General features: G+C 34.5%; 1 long non-coding RNA gene across 1 annotated transcript in view; it reads left to right on the top strand.

Moving 5' to 3' along the window:
* The window catches only part of LOC107677676 (uncharacterized), a 13,560-nt gene that overhangs the window by 6,027 nt on the left and 2,122 nt on the right, over window positions 1-5,411 (top strand). The window contains exon 2 of the long non-coding RNA XR_001632873.1: window positions 3,906-4,009. This is a non-coding gene — a long non-coding RNA (uncharacterized LOC107677676). The remainder of the gene's footprint in view (window positions 1-3,905; window positions 4,010-5,411) is intronic.

Raw genomic sequence — 5,411 nt, 5'->3', positions numbered from 1 at the left:
TGTGTGTGTGTGTGTGTGTGTGTGTGTGTGTGTGTGTGTGAGTGAGTGAGTGTGTCTGTGTGTGAGTGAGTGTGTGAGCTGATGCTTTGACTGTATTTCTCAGTGAATCGCTGTAGTGTCTGAGTTGATGTGAGGGATTCATCAGGTCAGAGTCTTTCATTCATTCAGCCTATTGATCTGACAGTATAATCTCTAACTTCTGACGATCTTCTCATGTGATACCATCATTCCTGATCAACTGTGTTTGATCTTCACACATTCAGGGTTTCTGTGGGTCTTATAAAAGGCTCAAGTCAAAGCAGAACGTCTTCAACTCATGAAGTCGTGGAGTTAAATGTTGCATGAACTGTGAAACATGAATCTCTTCCTCAGCATTTGTCTTGTTTTCCAGTAAAAATATTTAAACATCCTTAAATCAAGATACATTGGAGATGCAAATGTAAAATGAACTAAAACTAACTAAAACTAAAAATATTAAAACGTTAAAATTAAAATGGAAACTGAAATAAAACTAAAAAAACAATACAATTAAAATAGTGTATTAGTAATACTAAAATAACACTGATTTGTTGGTTTGCCTATTTTTAACACATTTATTATAGTAATGCAGTGATTCATAATTTATTTTTATCAGCCGAAGCCCTTTTGAGCTCAAATAGTTTCTTTAAGTCCACCTGAGATTTAATATTTGAGTACTTTATCAACACATTCACATGTTCACAGTTCTCTAATGACTGTTATAGTCACATGACATGCAGCTAAACAAATAAAATATTTACTAATATTTAGTAAGTGTTTTGTTTTAATTTTACATTTCAGTGATTTAATGATTAGCTTTTTCATCAGCTCATCAAGTTTGTGAGTCTCTGTATTCATGTATATGAAGAGATGATGCATGTTTTACTGTATATATCAGTCATATATATATATATGGGCCATTCTACAGAATTGGTTTGAACTGCTGTCCCACAACCAAAAAACACATTTAAAAAGCATATAGTATTCAAATCTTAGATGTTATTAAGATTCTTCTATTATCTGTTGAAACCCACAATAATATTTAAAATATTAGTAAGCTTAATATATATAAAATCATCATTTATTGGGTACTTTCAACTGGGAGGTGGCTGTCCCGAACCCTAACCCCCTAAATTTCAACTTATGAAAATTATATTTAAATAATTTTTGGAATTGAAAAAAATAAATTTTTAAAGCATCTTTTGGATTTTAAAAAAAGTGAAGTTAAAACCCCCCCCCAAAAAACGTGTATTTTATATTTTCTATGTAAATTATGAAGCTTTATGCAGGGCTCTACGCTTACTTTTCTTTTTAGGAGCACGCAGATCGCTTGACGGAGAGCGAAACTCTGAAACGCTCAGTCAGAGTGTTCGGCGAGTGTAAATATATCTAGGCTAAACTTATACTTAGCCTCCAACTCACACACTGGCGAGTAAAATCTGAGAATTTATTAGCCATTGGCTAATATTAGACATCATTTAGTGGCCCAGAGTAAGATTTAGTCGCAATGTAGAGGGTTGCGAGACACTGCTGTGTTTGAATGGAGATGCGCAGCGGCTCAGCTGTGACTTTGGCTCCTAAACATGTTTTCATAGTCGCACGCAGTAGTTTTCAGTCGCAAATGCCCTGTTTAGAGCCCTGTTTATGTAAAAAAAAAAAAAAAGTGTCCCGCATTTTCATGTCACTACCGAAACAGTGTATGTTTTAGTCTATTGGCTGAGACTGATTTAACTAAACATAAATTTATGATCAGGAAATATTCCTGTGTCCCTCCCTCTCATAGCTACAGGGTGAGAGTAGATGGGTCTCATCATTTTGAGGTAAATGTGTTCAGAAATCTGAAAAATCTGTGTGTAACTTTAAGGAATGTCACTACCAAACACACTTTTTTGGGAGTTATTCCATAACATTTAGTTTTTATATGTATACCACTGTGCTAGCTTACCATGTGCTGATTAGCATCTTTGAGCTAGGTTCAAAAGTATCTAAATGTCACTACTGAAACATTTGGTGGAGTTTCGGTAGTGACATCTTTATTTATTTTTGGGTGTTATCCCATAGAATTGTCACGACCGAAGCATGTCATCATTGGTTTGGTAGTGACAAAACGAACACATGATCCTCATATTTGGGGGAAATAAATGTTTTTTAGTACAGTTATGCATTTTTTTGTATTCTAGTATGTTTTAGTAGTGTTTTAGTACGCGAGTTAAAATTCTGTAATGTGATGTGATTGCTACAAATGCGTTACTGTCACTACCAAAACATGAGATGTTTTGTCAAAAATAAAGTATACTGGGTTATCAACTAAGATGTTATGATAGTTTTTGGTTCAATGTATACACAAACTAATGAATTCTTAACTTTGAAATCAGCATGATCAACTTTTTGCCTTTTACAAAGAAAAATTGGATTCAAAATACAACAAATCTCATAAGTTGCACTTGAAATATTGTTAAAAATGTTAATAAAAAAAAAAATTACAATCTAGATGTTATCAAAATCTTAATAGGTCAATATAACCCTTCTAATTAAATGATTATTACTGTGTTTCGGTAGTGACAAATTTGGGGAAAGGACAAATATTCCAAAACTGTCTGAAAATACAATATAAGAATTAACTGAACAATTACTAGAAATGTGTACCTTGGATATTATACAATCTGCATACATACAAATGTTTTGGAAAAATACATTTTTTTCAAGACATTTCCAATTCTGACTTTGAACCAGTTCTGTAGAATGGCCCATATATCTCTATATATATATCTCGGTCTTCTGAAGTCATGTGACGCTGTGTGTGAGGCTCTGATCTCTCAGTCACTGATCTTCACGCAGCTCATGTGAGATCTGAACGAGATCTCAGGTTTGACTAACGTTTAAACACTGAGTGTGTGACTGACATGGACAGACACACACACACACACAGGCAGCTGGAATGTGTTAAAGCAAACACACACAGAAGAAGAGGGACTGAAACGACACAGCGGAGGAATGAGAGAGAGTTTGAGTCTCGTGTGTTTCTGTGTATTTGTATAAATGTGAAACAGACATTTGTCAAAATCTGCCACACTGTGTTAGACACTCTATCCCACAATGCAACGTGCTCAGCTTGTCCTTTTATGTCCAGTGTGATGATTTTTACAACTCTTTCTTGACTCATTATTTAACTAAATTAAAGCAAAAGTAATTTGCTGCTCAAGAAATATTTGTCATTATTATCAATAATAAAAATGTTATATATTTTTTTAGAAACTGTGATACACTACCATTCAAAAGTTTGGGTCAGTAGATTTTTTTAAAAAGGAATTAATAATTGTATTCAGCAAGGATGCATTAAATTGATCAAAAGTGCCAGTAAAGACATTTATAATGTTACAGAAGATTTCTATTTTAAATAAACGCTGTTCTTTTAAACATTATATTCATCTGTGAATCCTGAAAAATAAAATATATCACAGTTTCCACAAAAATATTGTGCAGCACAACTGTGTTCAACATTGCTAATAATCAGAAATGTTTCTTGAGCAGCAAATCAGCATATTGGAATGATTTCTGAAGATCATGTGACACTGAAGACTGGAGTAATGATGCTGAAAATACAGCTGCGCATCACAGAAATAAATTACAGTTTAACAGATATTCACATAGAACACAGCTGTTTGAAACTGAAATAATATTTAGCTGTTTTTAGTGGAGTTTTGATCAAATAAATGCAGCCCTGCCGAGCAGAAGAGACTTCTCGCTAGTGTCCCATTCTCAACAGCCATCGTTTCAGGGTTTCTGGGAGTTTGATGTGATTCACAAAGGAACGTTGGGCTCTGATTGGTCCGGAGGGACTTCCTGTAGTGTGTCTGATCCTGATTGGCTGTTATTTTGTGTTTCAGGATGGCCGCCTCAGTGAAGGTAGCGGTGAGAGTTCGGCCCTTTAACTCCCGCGAAACCAGCCGAGATGCTAAATGTGTCATACACATGCAGGGAAACACCACCTGTGAGTGCAAACACATACACACACACACACACACTCACACTCACACTCACACACACACACTCACACACTCACTCACTCACTCACTCACTCAGTCACTCACTCACACACACATACACACTCACACACTCACACTGCAGCACTGGTTAACTCGACGCTTTGAGTTTGACTTTTTACAGTACAATTATTATCAGTATTTCTTATTATGTTTTCTTAAGTAATTTGTATTTTACAATGACATTACAATAGTAATATTTCTTATTTTTAGTATTTTAATTTAGTAATAATAGTCATTTTATTTTACAGTACGGTTACTACTAAAATTTATTATACTGTATTATATATTTCTGTAATACTCGGTTTTTATATTTTACAGTGAAATATTACAATATCAGTTGTTTTGTTTTGTTTAATATTTAACTTAGTAATCATAATGGTAATAAAAACAATAATATATTATTATAATAATAGAATAATAAGTACTATAATAACATTATATTAACAATATGATATAAATAATAATTATATTTTATAGCTAAATATAGATATTGATCAATACCCACACATTTTTTTGCCAAATTATACAGCCTTACAAGCACAGCAACGCTGGAGGTTTTTTAATGCATTTGTAATTCACAGTCACAATTTTTATTAGAAATGTCAGTGTCTGCAGTGTCTTTGAAGTAGGGGTGTGCCATTTTGACAAAAAAACAATATCTCTATATTTTCTGTGAGTTTATCGATGATGATAATTAGCTGCTATTGTGCTGAGTGTTAGGGCTGTGCGATTAATCGAATCGAAATACTCTTTTCCAGAGCATATGCATGACTGCTAGCCTTGAGTTGCAATCTTACTTGCCCTGGGCAAGAGTGAGCGCACCTCCGTTCCCCCCCGCGAATCCCGCGTCACGGACGAGCCGTTCACGCTTGCCGCACTCTCGTAATGCTCGTTTATACTCGCACCCGGCTTCGCACCGCAAGTCTCCACGAGCGCATCTGGCAGTATGGACGAGGCTTGACGCACGCGCGCAACCTGTGTCGACTCGCGCCTGGCTCCACGTTTAAAACGAATGTAAATTCAGTCTAACTGCTTGCTAATTTCACTTGGATGAAACGAAACATTCAGCACATTTTCCACTTGCTCTTAAAATCCCAAATACATAAAATGAATAAATCAGCCTATGTAACATATGTCATACTTTAATAATTGACTTAAGAAATACAGTTTTTTTATTTATAAAAACTAAACAAATATTTTCTGTGAAATTCAGTAATTAAGTTAATTCTGTAAAAGTAGTTATACCCTTATAATCTTGCCTGCTGAAAAAAAACAAAACAATAGAACCCCTCCCAAAACACAATAACAAATTTAATGGATTTCAGGGTTATAATGGGAATTTGTTTG

This window comes from Sinocyclocheilus anshuiensis, unplaced genomic scaffold (assembly GCF_001515605.1).
Source record: "Sinocyclocheilus anshuiensis isolate Anshui unplaced genomic scaffold, SAMN03320099.WGS_v1.1 scaffold841, whole genome shotgun sequence".
In the NCBI taxonomy this organism is placed as follows: Eukaryota; Metazoa; Chordata; class Actinopteri; order Cypriniformes; family Cyprinidae; genus Sinocyclocheilus; species Sinocyclocheilus anshuiensis.
The sequence above is the reverse complement of the archived record's forward strand: the minus strand, read 5'-3'. Positions and strand labels throughout refer to the sequence as shown.